The sequence below is a fragment of the Salvelinus fontinalis genome, chromosome 33, assembly GCF_029448725.1.
Source record: "Salvelinus fontinalis isolate EN_2023a chromosome 33, ASM2944872v1, whole genome shotgun sequence".
Taxonomy (NCBI): Eukaryota; Metazoa; Chordata; class Actinopteri; order Salmoniformes; family Salmonidae; genus Salvelinus; species Salvelinus fontinalis.
Genome location: NC_074697.1, coordinates 33,996,960 through 34,014,228, shown reverse-complemented (window position 1 = coordinate 34,014,228; position 17,269 = coordinate 33,996,960).

Below are 17,269 nucleotides of genomic sequence, written 5' to 3'. Positions count from 1 at the left end.
AAGATGTGAGTGTTTCCGTGGTAACAAGATGCAGAGCATTCCGTTCCGTAGCAATTACCCATGATTCCTCAAGTTCCAGTCATGGCAATAATCACAGGAACAGGGGTGTAGTGGGAGTGAGGCAGTGCTGCTTTCATTTACTTATATTGCTGCCTGCTGCTATTCTCACACTATCTGCCTCTGTGGCTATAGTCAGCTCCGCTGCTGGCTGGCATGCAGATACAGCACTCATCGAGCTGATCCTGGGAAAACTGCAAATGGTTCTTCAGGAAAAAGGGGGAGACTTGCAAGCCGAAGAACACCATCCCAACTGTGAAGCACGGGGTTGGCAGCATCATGTTGTGGGGGTGCTTTGCTGCAGGAGGGACAGGTGCACTTCACAAAATAGATGGCATCATGAGAAAGGAAAATTATGTGGATATATTGAAGCAACATCTCAAGACATCAGTCAGGAAGTTAAAGGTTGGTTGCAAATGGGCCTTCCAAATGGACAATGACCACCAAGCATTCTTCCAAAGTTGTGGCAAAATGGCTTGAGGACAACAAAGTCAAGGTATTGGAGTGGCCATCACAAAGCCCTGACCTCCTATAGAAAATTTGTCGGCAGAACTGAAAAAGCGTGTGCAAGCAAGGAGGCTTACAAACCTGACTCAGTTACACCAGCTCTGTCAGGAGGAATGGGCCAACATTCACCCAACTTATTGTGGGAAGCTTGTGGAAGGCTACCTGAAATGTTTGACCCAAGTTAAACAATTTAAAGGCAATGATGCCAAATACTAATTGAGTGTATGTGAACTTCTGACCCAGTGGGAATGTGATGAAAGAGTTAAAAGCTGAAATAAATCATTCTCTCTACTATTATTCTGACATTTCACATTCTTAAAATAAAGTGGTGATCCTAACTGACCTAAGACAGGGATTTTTTACTCGGATTAAATGTCAGGAATTGTGAAAAACTGAGTTTAAATGTTTTTGGCTAAGGTGCATGTAAACTTCCGACTTCAACTGTATAAAGAGCCCTAATTGCATGGAACTTCCTTCCATCTCATATTGCTCAAATAAACAGCAAACCTGTTTTAAAGAAACAGATAAAGCAAAACGTCGCGGCACAACGCTATTGATATGTAGGCTACGTGTGCCTTTTTAACAAATGTATGTAGTTCTGTCCTTGAGCTGTTCTTGTCTATTGATTATTATGTTATTATGTTTTGTGTGGACGAGTAAAGAGTAGCTGCTACTTTTACAACAGCTAATGGGGATCCTAATAAACTACCAAATACCAAATACCAAAGTAGCAGTCACAGCTACTGATGCCAACTGCGTTGCGGGATCCAAACTAAAAAGTTAGCTAGCTACTAAGAAAGTTTCCAATACACTTTTAAAACAGCAAACTTTCCAAAACAGCAAACCGAGCTCTCCCTCATTCCACGTTTAACAGGAAGTGACAAAGTTCTGCTGACGTATGCTCTCAATGGTGCAGCTGTAGAACTTTTTTCAGCCTCCTGAGGGGAAAGAGGCACTGTCGGACCCTCTTCACAACTGTGTGGGTGTGTGTGGACCATGTTAAGTCCTTAGTGATGTGAACACTGAAGAACTTGAAGCTCTCGACCCGCTCCACTACAGTCCAATTGATGTGGATTGGGTGTGCTCACCCCTCCGTTTCCTGTAGTCCACAATCAGCTCCTTTGTCTTGCTGACATTAAGGGAGAGGTTGTCGTCCTGGCACCACACTGCCAGATCTCTGACCTCCTCCGTATAGGTTGCCCTTCAGGAAGTCCAGGATGCAGTCACAGAAGGAGGTGTTTATTCCCAGAGTCCCAAGCTTGATGATGAGCTTGAAGGGGACTATGCCTTTGAATGCTGAGCTGTAGTCAATGAACAGCATTCTTACATAGGTATTCCTTTTGTCCAGGAGGGTGAGGGAAGTGTGGAGTGTAATAGAGACTGCGTCATCTGTGGATCTGTTGAGGTGGTATGCAAATTGGAGTGGGTCCAGGGTGTTTGGGATGATGGTGTTGTTGTGAGCCATGACCAGCTTTTCAAAGCATTTCATGACTATAGATGTGAGTGCTACGGAGCGATAGTCATTTAGGCAGGTTTTTTGGCACGGGACTATGTTGGTCTGCTTGAAAATTGGCAATACAGACCGGGTCAGAATGAAAATGTCAGTGAAGACAGATGCTAGCTGGTCAGTGCATGCTCTGAGTATGGATCCTGGTATCTCATCTGGCCCTGCGATCTTGAGAATTTTATCCTGTTTAAAGGTATTACTCACATTGGCTACGGAGAGTGAGACCACACAGTTGTCTGGTTCAGTGTTGCTTGCCTCGAAGCGAGCATAGAAGTCATTTAGCACGTCTGGTAGGGTCGTGTTGCTGGTTCAGTGTTGCTTGCCTCGAAGCAAGCATAGAAGGCATTTAGCACGTCTGGTAGGGTCGTGTTGCTGTGCAGCTCGTGGCTGGGTTTCCCTTTGAAATCCGTGATACTTTGCACGCCCTGACACATCCGTCCAGCTTCAGAGCCTGCATAGTAGGATTTTATCTTAGTCCTGTATTGATGCTTTGCCTGTTTGATGGCTCGTCGGAGGTCTTAGGAGAATTTCTTATAAGCATCCAAAATAGTGTCCCACTCCTTGAAAGCAGCAGCTCTAGCCTTTAGCTCAGAGCGGATGTTTCCTGTAATCCATGGCTTCTGGTTGGGTTATGTAAGAACGGTCACTGTTGGGATGACATCGTCAATGCACTTACTGTATTTATATAAGCCGATGTGGTAAACTCCTCAATTTTATCGGATAAATCCCAGAACAAATTCCAATCTGTGCTAGCGAAACAGTGCTGTAGCTTGACCTGGTGGAGAATGGAGCAATGGGACCACACTGCATAGATTGAGTAGTAGTGAGTAGAGTTGATATATAGAGTATAGAGCAAGGTATCATGCTTAATATATATGTTTATCCCAAAGTGTTGAGATATTAATAGGCTGTTAACAAGATGGTAAAATGTTGGTTGTAGATTGCAGATGTACTCAGCACTACTCAAGTATTCCTTTTAGGAATGAAATACATCAGCTATATCTATTGGTAGTAGTTTAGCTATATGGACAAAAGCCATAAACAGAAGGGAGATACTTCTGATCTGTCATAATCGTTTATACTCCCCAGTAGAACCTGGATAGGGGAACAGATTTTAACACATTTGACCCAACTTATTAGTACTTTGCATATCGATGTGGGGAACTTATTAATCTAGACCTCATCCTCAAGGAATATCTGGTGTTTGTGTTTTGGTTTCTTAAGATTGCAATAAAATGTGTTATGGCAGAGTAGAAGATATGAAACAGTATTTACTCCAGTGGAGGCTGGTGACTTGAAGAATTGAGGAGGATGGGAGATCCATGGTATATGCACGGAATGCATAATAATGTAATTGTGTTTGTGTATGTGATTAACTCTACGTACAGTATTAAGAGAAAATTGATAGGGGTACTCACAGTGCTTGGAGAGGAAACATTCAATGTGCAAGTGGATGAGCGGGCACATGAGCCGTGGCTTCAATTCATGTCAGGAGAGGTGGAGCTGTCATCACCTCTTAATCAGAGAACAGGAGGGGACTAAGCTGTAAATACAAATAGCAGATACATTCCATTGGGGCCCCACATCAACACTGGAGACCCCTAGGGTGCGTTCTCAGTCCTCTCCTGTACTCCCTGTTCACTCATGTTCACAACGTCATCTGTTTACTAGGAGCTTGTTTTTCGTCATTTCCGGTCACAACTTGCAGACTTGTTTACGTGTTGCTGTGCGTTTTGTTGCCAATCTTACTTTGCTACCTGACAACTTTACGGTTTTTACTTTTTAATTACCGTTTATATTTTTAGTTTTTCCCTCACAACTGTTTTTTTCATTCAACTTTTTAGCTCCGGACGCTTTATCTGGACATGGTTCGTCAGGGCCTCCACCATCCGAAGCTAAGTAGTAACATTAACATGATGCCTTCTAATTGCAGTCGCTGTACTCATAATATACAGGAGAACGATCGCCTTACGGCGAGAATAGCTGTGCTGCAAGCCCAGCTTCAGACGCAATCGTTAGGCAAAGGTAAATTCAGTGTAGGAAAGGATGAAACAGCGTCTGTGCCACCAGTAAGTACAGATAGTAGTATAAATCCTCGCACAGTCCCCGCAGCCGGACAACTTTCTCATGGCTTCTGGAGGGAAATGCTGTAGGAATGCTCAACCGGTGTCGCTCATTCAGCCGACAGAAACTTTCAACCGGTTTTCCCCATTAAGCAGCGAGTCGGAGTCTGAGGCCGAGCCTTCTCTGGTCTCAACTCCTCCCGTTACGGGGTCTGAGACGCCGAAGCTTCCCACCATTAGCTCTGACAAATTGAAAACCCTAGTCATTGGCGACTCCATTACCCGCAGTATTAGACTTAAAACGAATCATCCAGCGATCATACACTGTTTACCAGGGGGCAGGGCTACCGACGTTAAGGCTAATCTGAAGATGGTGCTGGCGAGTGTAGAGAGGATAGAGATATTGTTATCCATGTCGGCACCAACGATGTTAGGATGAAACAGTCAGAGGTCACCAAGCGCAACATAGCTTCAGCGTGTAAATCAGCTAGAAAGATGTGTCGGTATCGAGTAATTGTCTCTGGCCCCCTCCCAGTCAGGGGGAGTGATGAGCTCTACAGCATTGAGTCTCACAACTCAATCGCTGGTTGAAAACTGTTTTCTGCCCCTCCCAAAAGATAGAATTTGTACATAATTAGCCCTCTTTCTGGGACTCACCCACAAACAGGACCAAGCCTGGCCTGCTGAGGAGTGATGGACTCCATCCTAGCTGGAGGGGTGCTCTCATCTTATCTACCAACATAGACAGGGCTCTAACTCCTCTAGCTCCACAATGAAATAGGGTGCAGGCCAGGCAGCAGGCTGTTAGCCAGCCTGCCAGCTTAGTGGAGTCTGCCACTAGCACAGTCAGTGTAGTCAGCTCAGCTATCCCCACTGAGACTGTGTCTGTGCCTCGACCTAGGTTGGGCAAAACTAAACATGGCGGTGTTCGCCTTAGCAATCTCACTAGGATAAAGACCTCCTCCCTTCCTGCCATTATCGAAAGAGATCGTGATACCTCACATCTCAAAATAGGGCTACTTAATGTTAGATCCCTCACTTCAAAGGCAGTTATAGTCAATTAGCTAATCACTGATCATAATCTTGATGTGATTGGCCTGACTGAAACATGAATTTACTGATTTTACTGTGTTAAATGAGGCCTCACCTCCTGGTTACACTAGTGACCATATCCCCCGTGCATCCCGCAAAGGCGGAGGTGTTGCTAACATTTACGATAGCAAATTTCAATCTACAAAAAAAAAATGACGTTTTCGTCTTTTGAGCTTCTAATCATGAAATCTATGCAGCCTACTCAATCACTTTTTATAGCTACTATTTACAGGCCTCCTGGGCCATATACAGCGTTCCTCACTGAGTTCCCCGAATTCCTATCGGACCTTGTAGTCATAGCAGATAATATTCAAATATTTGGTGATTTTAATATTCACATGGAAAAGTCCACAGACCCACTCCAAAAGGCTTTCGGAACCATCATCGACTCAGTGGGTTTTTTCCAACATGTCTCTGGACCTACTCACTGCCACAGTCATACTCTGGACATAGTTTTGTCCCATGGAATAAATGTTGTAGATCTTAATGTTTTTCCTCATAATCCTGGACTATCGTATCACCATTTTATTACGTTTGCAATCGCAACAAATAATCTGCTCAGACCCCAACCAAGGACCATCAAAAGTCGTGCTATATATTCTCAGACAACACAAAGATTCCTTGATGCCCTTCCAGACTCCCTCTGCCTACCTAAGGATGTCAGAGGACAAAAATCAGTTAACCACCTAACTGAGGAACTCAATTTAACCTTGTGCAATACCCTAGATGCAGTTGCACCCCTAAAAACGAAAAACATTTGTCATAAGAAACTAGCTCCCTGGTATACAGAAAATACCCGAGCTCTGAAGCAAGCTTCCAGAAAATTGGAACGGAAATGGCGCCACACCAAACTGGAAGTCTTCCGACTAGCTTGGAAAGACAGTACCGTGCAGTATCGAAGAGCCCTTACTGCTGCTCGACCATCCTATTTTTCCAACTTAATTGAGAAAAATAAGAACAATCCGAAAAGCTAACTAAAAAGCAGCATTCCCCAAGTGACGATAGCTTTCACTTCAGCAGTAATAAATTCATGAACTTCTTTGAGGAAAAGATCATGATCATTAGAAAGCAAATTACGGACTCCTCTTTAAATCTGCGTATTCCTCCAAAGCTCAGCTGTCCTGAGTCTGCACAACTCTGCCAGGATCTAGGATCAAGAGAGACACTTAAGTGTTTTAGTACTATATCACTTGACACAATGATGAAAATAATCATGGACTCTAAACCTTCAAGCTGCATACTGGACCCTATTCCAACTAAACTACTGAAAGAGCTGCTTCCTGTGCTCGGCCCTCCTATGTTGAACATAATAAACGGCTCTCTATCCACCGGATGTGTACCAAACTCACTAAAAGTGGCAGTAATAAAGCCTCTCTTGATAAAGCCAAACCTTGACCCAGAAAATATAAAATACTATCGGCCTATATCGAATCTTCCATTCCTCTCAAAATCTTTTGAAAAAGCTGTCCTGAAGACAAACAATGCCATCCTGAAGACAAACAATGTATACGAAATGCTTCAGTCTGGTTTTAGACCCCATCATAGCACTGAGACTGCACTTGTGAAGGTGGTAAATTACCGTTTAATGGCATCAGACCGAGGCTCTGCATCTGTCCTCGTGCTCCTAGATCTTAGTGCTGCCTTTGATACCATCGATCACCACATTCTTTTGGAGAGATTGGAAACCCAAAATGGTCTACACGGACAAGTTCTGGCCTGGTTTAGATCTTATCTGTCGGAAAGATATCAGTTTGTCTCTGTGAATGGTTTGTCCTCTGACAAATCAACTGTACATTTCGGTGTTCCTCAAGGTTCCGTTTTGGGACCACTATTGTTTTCACTATATATTTTACCTCTTGGGGATGTCATTCGAAAACATAATGTTAACTTTCACTGCTATGCGGATGACACACAGCTGTACATTTCAATGAAACATGGTGAAGCCCCAAAATTGCCCTCGCTAGAAGCATGTGTTTCAGACATAAGGAAGTGGATGGCTGCAAACTTTCTACTTTTAAACTCGGGACAAAACAGAGATGCTTGTTCTAGGTCCAAGAAACAAAGAGATCTTCTGTTGAATCTGACAATTAATCTTGATGGTTGTACAGTCGTCTCAAATAAAACTGTGAAGGACCTCAGTGTTACTCTGGACCCTGATCTCTCTTTTGACGAACATATCAAGACTGTTTCAAGGACAGCTTTTTTCCATCTACTTAACATTGCAAAAATCAGAAACTTTCCGTCCAAAAATGATGCAGAAAAATTAATCCATGCTTTTGTTACTTCTAGGTTAGACTACTGCAATGCTCTACTTTCCGGCTACCCGGATAAAGCACTAAATAAACTTCAGTTAGTGCTAAACACGGCTGCTAGAATCCTGACTAGAACCAAAATATTTGATCATATTACTCCAGTGCTAGCCTCTCTACACTGGCTTCCTGTTAAGGCAAGGGCTGATTTCAAGGTTTTACTGCTAACCTACAAAGCATTACATGGGCTTGCTCCTACCTATCTTTCCGATTTGCTCCTGCCGTACATACCTACACGTACGCTACGGTCACAAGACGCAGGCCTCCTAATTGTCCCTAGAATTTCTAAGCAAACAGCTGGAGGCAGGGCTTTCTCCTATAGAGCTCCATTTTTATGAAATGGTCTGCCTACCCATGTGAGAGACGCAGACTCGGTCTCAACTTTTAAGTCTTTACTGAAGACTCATCTGATTGAGTGTAGTCTGGCCCAGCAGTGTGAAGGTGAACGGAAAGAGCAACGAACTGCCCTTGCTGTCTCTGCCTGGCCGGTTCCCCTTTCTCCACTGCGATTCGCTGCCTCTAACCCTATTACAGGGGCTGAGTCACTGGCTTACTGGTGCTCTTCCATGCCGTCCCTAGGAGGTGTGCGTCACTTGAGTGGGTTGAGTCACTGACGTGATCTTCCTGTCTGGGTTGGCGCACCCCCTTGGGTTGTGCTGTGGCGGAGATCTTTGTGGGCTATACTCGGCCTTGTCTCAGGATGGTAAGTTGGTGGTTGAAGATATCCCTCTAGTGGTGTGGAGGCTGTGCTTTGGCAAAGTGGGTGAGGTTATATCCTTCTTGTTTGGCCCTGTCCGGGGGTATCATCGGATGGGGCCACAGTGTCCCCTGACCCCTCCTGTCTCAGCCTCCAGTATTTATGCTGCAGTAGTTTATGTGTCGGGGGGCTAGGGTCAGTTTGTTATATCTGGAGTACTTCTCCTGTCTTATCCGGTGTCCTGTGTGAATTTAAGTATGCTCTCTCTAATTCTCTCTTTCTCTCTTTCTTTCTCTCTCTCAGAGGACCTGAGCCCTAGGACCATGCCTCAGGACTACCTGGCATGATGACTCCTTGCTGTCCCCAGTCCACCTGGCCGTGCTGCTGCTCCAGTTTCAACTGTTCTGCCTGCGGCTATGGAACCCTGTTCACCGGACGTGCTACCTGTCCCAGACCTGCTGTTTTCAACTCTCTAGAGACTGCAGGAGCGATAGAGATACTCTTAATGATCGGCTATGAAAAGCCAACTGACATTTACTCTGGAGGTGCTGATTTGCTGCACCCTCGACAACTACTGTGATTATTATTATTTGACCATGCTGGTAATTTATGAACATTTGAACATCTTGGCCATGTTCTGTTATAATCTCCACCCGGCACAGCCAGAAGAGGACTGGCTACCCCTCATAGCCTGGTTCCTCTCTAGGTTTCTTCCTAGGTTTTGGCCTTTCATGGGAGTTTGTCCTAGCCACCGTGCTTCTACACCTGTATTGCTTGCTGTTTGGGGTTTTAGGCTGGGTTTCTGTACAGCACTTTGAGATATCAGCTGATGTAAGAAGGGCTATATAAATACATTTGATTTGATTTGACTGCATGGCCATGCACACCTCCAAGTCAATTATCAAGTTTCCAGACGACACTGCAGTGGTAGGCCTGATTACCAACAACAACGAGATGGTCTACAGGGAGGAGGTGAGGACCCTCGGAGTGTGGTGTCAGGAAAACAACCTCACACTGAACGTCAACAAAACAAAGGAGATGATTGTGGACTTCAGGAAACAGCTGAGGGAGCACCCCCTCCCTATCCACATCGACGGGACAGTAGTGGAGAAGGTGGACGGTTTTAAATTCCTCGGTGTACACATCACAGCAAACTGAAATGGACCACCCACACAGATAGCGTGGTGAAGAAGGCGCAACAGCACCTCTTCAACATCAGGAGGCTGAAGGAATTTTGCTTGTCACCTAAAACACTCACAAACTTTTACAGATGCACAATCTAGAGCATCCTGTTGGGCTGTATCACCGCCTGGTACGGAAACTTCTCCGCCCACAACCGCAAGGCTCTGCAGAGGGTAGTGCGGTCTGCACAATGCATCACTGTAATCAGGCCTACCACTGCAGTGTCGTCCGCAAACTTGATGATTGAGTTGGAGGCGTGCATGGCCACGCAGTCGTGGGTGAACAGGGAGTACAGGAAAGGGCTCAGAACGCACCCTTGTGGGCCCCAGTGTTGAGGATCAGCAGGGTGGAGATGTTGTTACCTACCCTCACCACCTGGGGGCGGCCCGTCAGGAAGTCCAGTACCCAGTTGCATAGGGCGGGGTCGAGACCCAGGGTCTCGAGCTTGATGACGAGTTTGGAGGGTACTATGGTGTTAAATGCTGAGCTGTAGTCGATGAACAGCATTCTCACATATCTATTCCTCTTGTCCAGATGGGTTAGGGCAGTGTGCAGTGTGGTTGCGATTGCGTCGTCTGTGGACCTATTGGGGCAGTAAGCAAATTGGAGTGGGTCTAGGGTGCCAGATAGGGTGGAGGTGATATGGTCCTTGACTAGTCTCTCAAAGCACTTCATGATGACGGAAGTGAGTGCTACGGGGCGGTAGTCGTTTAGCTCAGTTACCTTAGCTTTCTTGGGAACAGGAACAATGGTGGCCCTCTTGAAGCATGTGGGAACAGCAGACTGGGATAAGGATTGATTGAATATGTCCGTAAACACACCAGCCAGCTGGCCTGCGCATGCTCTGAGGACGCGGCTGGGGATGCCGTCTGGGCCTGCAGCCTTGCGAGGGTTAACACGTTTAAATGTTTTACTCACTTCGGCTGCAGTGAAGGAGAGTCCGCAGGTTTTGGTAGCGGGCCGTGTCAGTGGTACTGTATTGTCCTCAAAGCGAGCAAAGAAGTTATTTAGTCACTCTGGGAGCAAGACATCCTGGTCCGCGACTGCGCTGGTTTTCTTTTTGTAATCCGTGATTGACTGTAGACCCTGCCACATACCTCTTGTGTCTGAGCCTTTGAATTGCAACTCTACTTTCTCTCTATACTGACGCTTAGCTTGTTTGATTGCCTTGCGGAGGGAATAGCTACACTGTTTGTATTCGGTCATGTTTCTGGTCACCTTGCCCTGGTTAAAATCAGTGGTTCGCGCTTTTAGTTTTGTGCGAATGCTGCCATCAATCCACGGTTTCTGGTTTGGGAATGTTTTAATAGTTGTTGTGGGTATGACATCGCCGATGCACTTTCTAATGAACTCGCTCACCGAATTAGCGTATTCGTCAATGTTGTTGTTGGACGCAATGCGGAACATATCCCAATCCACGTGATCGAAGCAGTCTTGAAGCGTGGAATCAGATTGGTCGGACCAGCGTTGAACAGACCTGAGCGCGGGAGCTTCTTGTTTTAGTTTCTGTCTGTAGGCTGGAAGCAACAGAATGGAGTCGTGGTCAGCTTTTCCGAAAGGAGGGCGGGGGAGGGCCTTATATGCGTCGCGGAAGTTAGAATAACAATGATCCAGGGTTTTACTAGCCCTGGTTGCGCAATCGATATGCTGATAGAATTTAGGGAGTCTTGCTTTCAGATTGGCCTTGTTAAAATCCCCAGCTACAATGAATGCAGCCTCAGGATATGTGGTTTCCAGTTTACATAGAATCAAATAAAGTTCGTTCAGGGCCATCGATGTGTCTGCTTGGGGGGGAATATATACGGCTGTGATTATAATCGAAGAGAATTCCCTTGGTAGATAATGCGGTCGACATTTGTTTGTGAGGAATTCGAAGTCAGGTGAGCAGACGGACTTGAGTTCCTGTATGTTGTTATGATCACACCACGTCTCGTTAATCATAAGGCATACACCCCCGCCCCTCTTCTTACCAGAAAGATGCTTGTTTCTGTCAGCGCGATGCGTGAAGAAACCAGCTGGCTGCACCGACTCCGTTAGCGTCTCTCGTGTGAGCCATGTTTCCGTGAAGCAAAGAACCTTACAGTCTCTGATGTCTCTCTGGAAGGGAACCCTTGCTCGGATTTCATCAACCTTGTTGTCAAGAGACTGGACATTGGCGAGTAGTATGCTAGGGAGTGGTGCGCGATGTGCCCTTCTCCGGAGCCTGACCAGAAGACCGCTTCGTTTGCCCCTTTTACGGCGACGTTGTTTAGGTTCGCCGGCTGGGATCAGATCCATTGTCCTGGGTGGAAGGCAAAACACAGGATCCGCTTCGGGAAAGTCATATTCCTGGTCGTAATGATGGTGAGTTGACGTTGCTCTTATATTCAGTAGTTCCTCCCGACTGTATGTAATAAAACCTAAGATTACCTGGGGTACCAATGTAAGAAATAACACGTAAAAAAATGAAATACTGCATAGTTTCCTAGGAACGTGAAGCGAGGCGGCCATCTCTGTCGGTGCCGGAAGTAGGCCCTTTACATTTGAGTGTATAAGGTAGATTACTTGTTAGATATTACTGCACTGTCAGAACTAGAAGAACAAGCATTTCGCTACACTCGCATTAACATCTGCTAACCATGTGTATGTGACCAATAAAATTTGATTTGATTACAGCTGCTTCATCGTAGGTTTGAACAAGTTTTTCCATGAAGTTAAACTCAGACATCTCAAAATTCACAAAGTCAAACACAGACTGCGCCTCTCGCCCACTTGACACAGCAAAGTATCCCAAGAAACGTTCCTGAATAAAACCCTGATCATCCACATACCTGACGATAACTGACAACTGCAAGCAGACTGGTGCCACCATAGGTCCCAGAGTCAGAGGGCAATTTTTACCCCCTGGGGTCTTGAGTTTTTCCTTATCTGTTAATAACCTAACCAGGAAAACTCTGGACCCTATAAGGTATGACAGTGCTTAATCAGTTTTATAAGGGCTATGATGGAACCAGTTTTTCCTAAAAAAACTGAAGAAAACTCCTGGCCCTGGTGGGATGAAAACCCTGTCAAACTGCAGCTACCTTATACTTGTTCATATGAATTGTTTTTAGACTAGACTAACAGGGGGGTTTCCTCTACCCAGACACATAGACAACAACTGATAGACAATAGAACTCACATGGCTGAGCTTGCTTTATGCATGTTTGCATCATGCAGGCCTATGCAACTGTAGGCCTTATAAAACATTTACTCACATCTGTCATCACTATTATGTTGATAGATTAATTCCAGTTAATCATTTTGGATTGCAGCATAAAGGCAGTCTAGTCAGCCCAATTTTGAATATAAACCAAATTTTATCACATTCACATTTTCTCCTGACACACAAGTTAGCTATAAATACATAACGTTACCAATTAGTCAGATCTCTAATGTTTAAGTGTAGCCTAGGCTGCTGCAACATTTATGTAATGAGTTTTTGCTTGTCTCTGTCTGAAGTGATTATGTGTTATCATCTTGCTAAATAAATACCAGAGGAAAGTGGAAAACCTACTTGAGGGCGCATCAACCTCTCTTTTTAATGTAACTTTTAATGAATGATGAGATGGAAGCTATCAAATAATTCTGAATTGATATCGACATCCCAGAAAAGACAGTAGAAAGTTCCGTATGTTCAGCAGGTAAAGCATCATAACTTGCAATTACAGATGAAAGATCCTTGTTGTTGAACTTGTTAACAGAACTTTTCCCTCTCGTTGGGTCCTCTAAAAGCCTATTTGTTCAGGCCCCAAAATGCAGTGGTGTTGATAAGCCGCTTGAGAACATCCCTGTTTCTTCTTACTTGCTCGTTTTGTTGCGCAGTTTGAATACGCAGACCTTCGACATGATCGATGCGTTTTTTTCCCAGAAGCTTGAATCTGATGTGGGCATTTATATGCTCCCTGCTTTTGTTTTGCAGTTTAGCTGAGCGATCAATGTTCTTCAGGTCACTGTACCCCCCTTTCACCCAAGACTCAGACTTTCCAAAAAGCAGGCAAGGCCAGCAATACAGGCGGCTTGAAGAAAGGCTCCCTGTTAACCAGCTATACTTTTGATGCCAATTGGTATTGAACGCCCTCATCTTTTTTTTTCCTTCATGAATCTGATCTCAGGCAGAGGTCGACCCTCGGTTTTAATATGCACCTTTTCCGTGTACCCCAGAGAATGAAAGGGGTTCTTCAACAAAAAGTCAACAAAATCTGTGGTAGTGTAAGCGGCGAGAACTGCACACTCGAGCTGGTAGCTAGCCAGCTACTGCTACATGCTGCTGAAGTTAGCAAGGCAAATTGAAATAAATTGCACTAACTGGACCAAAATATAAAGTTCTAAAAAGAAGAAAACTATTTATAATCTACCTCTGTCTCTTGTAATTGGAAGAAACTAATTTGAATTGAATAAGATCCCAAAATTGCTAATTTATCACTTTTCAATCTACCCAATAATGTCCCCAACTCAACACATAAAACCCCTCCGTAATGGTCTGCGGCACAACCCCAATACAACACAATACAACAACACACAACTGACAACCTGTCAGTTCCTATTGCAAAAGCTTTGATAGGTTGGATGCGTCCTCCGGAAGTGGTCATAATTACCATTTAGGTCTATGGAAGGGGGTGAGAACCATGTGCCTCCTAGGTTTTGTATTGAAGTCAATGTACCCAGAGAAGGACAGAAGCTAGCTGTCCTCTGGCTACACCATGGTGCTACACCAGAGTGCTGTTGAAGTTATTATAGACATTCATTGCAAAACAGTGTGGTTTAATCAATTATTTGGTGACATATGAATATATTTAGTATAGTTGTATCTAAAAAGGATAACTTTTTTAGTGTTTCACTATTTTCACTGAGGAGGATGATCCTCCCCTTCCTCCTCTGAGGAGCCTCCACTTACTCAGTGTGTTTATCCTGTTTACCCCTCTCTCTCTCTCTCTCTCTCTCTTTTTTCAGTGTAGGCCCAGAACTGTAAGAAACTGTCAAGAGGAAGTGGGAGTTTTCACTTTTAGAACAGTTCCCTGACAAGAGAGAAAATCAGAAAACAGATCAAATAGATGAAAGGCAGACATCTTACTCTCCAAAGTATTGGGATCTCAGTGCTCCATTTCCCACTCTTTTTTTTCCTTCCTTCTTACCTTCAGAATTTTTGCAGGCCTCTTAGGGACCACAGAGAAGGCCTGACCTGGAGAGTGGGTACAAAGAGAATGGGTATAAAGACTCTTTTAGATGTTTTAAAAATCTTTATTAATCCATCCTCTTTGGAGGACAAAAAAAATAGTGCCCTGGTTTTGACCATGGCACATAGAGCTCTGTTCAAAAGTAGTAACTAGAGTAACTGGTACGAGGGCCCTTCTCCAAAAGTGATTTTCTCATTCCTCTCCATTCCTCCTCATTAACAGGAGTGTTGCTGTTGTTCACAGGCTGCTTGATGTGTCAGTCTGCCAGTCTGACCCTGTGGATGCCATGTGAGCCTGGCGCCTATAAAACCCAACCAGGGAATTCACTAACCAGGAGGAGAGTAGTTGCCCCCCCCCCCCCCCCCCCCCCCCCCCACACACACACACCGCACCCCACCAATTCACCTGCAACAGCAGACCATCAGACCTATGACTAGTCAGAAGCCGGCAGCAAGTAAACACACTGAGCAATTTAGACGTTGTAAATCCCACAAAGTGCCTGTTGGCATTTTCACTGAAGCGTTAAAACCCTTTTTCATTAGTTTTTTGAGCTCTAGCTAGCTACCTGTGGTTGGCACACAGAGGGTTGTGAACAGGGGTCTTGCACGCACGTAGCAGCAGCAGCAGCAATGGTAGATCTTTTAGTTGTTTTATGTGTTTGCTTACTTTAAGTTTATCGCTGATGCTTTTTCACTCTCTGATCACCCAGATATTTGTATTTCACAGTGCTGTGGAAGCTACAATCTTAGTCTACTTACAGGGCCATGAATGTTTCATTTTCACCCTGTAAATCATATACATTTAGCCCAATAATGACGGTAGATTGTATACTGTCCTATTTGGGTGAAATACTCATTTGACTATTATTGTATTTTTTTTATCTTCTCCCTGTAAGATTGAAAGTCATTATGAAATACTGTCAGTGGAATATTTCTTGAAAACTAGACAGAACCCCCCCCTAGACAGATCTGAGCTATGAGGTCCCACCTGGGGTGATAGACTCTCCTCAAAATCCCTTTGATAGAAATGTCTCGAACAAAGATGCTCTGTTCCTTCTGTGTCTGGTGTCCTGCTCCTCGGATAACTTACTTGTTTCAAAAGGTGGTTTAGGAGAGCAATATAACATGTTGGTTTGGGAACCGAGATCTAGAACATGTCAGAAGTCTTCCAACTAGACAGTAGCTGTCAGAGGGATTGAACCAGTAGGAATATTGAACCAGCTGTACTGTGCATTACTACTGGCCTCAGGAAGATAACAAACAACCCACTGAAACCACTCCTGAGTTCAAATACAGAACTAAACCTTGTTGCTCATTAAAGTATTTTGACAGACGGACCTCAATGAAGGGAAGCAATGACAATGTGTTCACTCCTCACCACTGATGACTGCAGTATTTTTGCTTGGACCGAGGAATGCAATAAAAGTAGTGTGGATTGAACCATAGAAGCCTTGGAATGGCAATGGGAAGCAGAAAATTAAAGACCTTGGAATCTCATTTGATGGAATTGAAACAACACTTCTTGGAACAATTCAAGCTGGGAATTTTGGACAAATCAGTTTCTCCTATTTTCATTGATTTCTTGTAGAATGTGCAGAACTCTGAGGCACAGTACTCTATAGCTACAACTACACAATAATGGTAGGTTTTCTCATGTTATTTTTAACAACTTCTCAGAGCCAAATAAAACCTTTTGTACGGCACATGTTTTTATGCACATCATACAGTCCTCCTCTATATTAACATTTACATTGCCGTTTTGAATTCGGTTTGGGATGCATTAATACAGAATAGCAGGAAATAGCTGTCATATCAGAGAGATGATATCAGGTAGGCTCATAACCAGTGACTCTGCCCTTCTAAACAGCAGCCTGAATACTACATCACTGCTATTGACTCTACTGGGGAATCATAACACTCACACTCCGTAGTCCCTACAGCAACCTGTGGAAGATTATGATTCCTGTTACTCTAACATATACTGTACATATACTGCCTTGTAGATTGCAATCAGCAGGCTAATTTATACTGTGGTACTGAAAGACTCAATCTGTGTCCAAAATGGCACCCTATTCCCTGTATAGTGCATTACTTTTGACCAGAGCCCATAGAGTTCTGGTAATATGTAGAGCACAGTGTAAAGAATAGGGTGCCATTTGGGACAGTTTCTATGTGATGTCCTGTTCATTCTTTCTCTAGTTCCCTGAGATAATGTTTAGAATAACATCCTCCTGGACCAGAGACCCCAGTCCCCAGACACAGTACCCAGACACAGTTCTCTCTCAGACCCCCTCTGCTCCCTTTAGAGACCCACAGAAATATACATGCAGGAAAGGGGGATGAGGGAAGAGAGGAGGAGAGGGGGGTGTTGACTCCAGCATTGTGTCTGACCTCCCTTTCCCTCTTTCTCTTCCTTATCACGTGGAAACACATGGCAGACTGTACTGTAGAAGGGACCTGCCTCCCTCTCATCTGGCCCTCTGTAGCAGGCCAGATGTAATGAAGCATCCAAACAGCCAGCAGACACAGCATGTGCTGATTAATACCTCCCTCTTTGTGTTTGTCTCAAATGGCACCCTATATTCCCTGTATAGTCCACTACTTTTGAGGCAAGGGTTAAGGTTGTGTTTAGGGTCAGTGGTTGAGGCTAGGGTTAAGGTT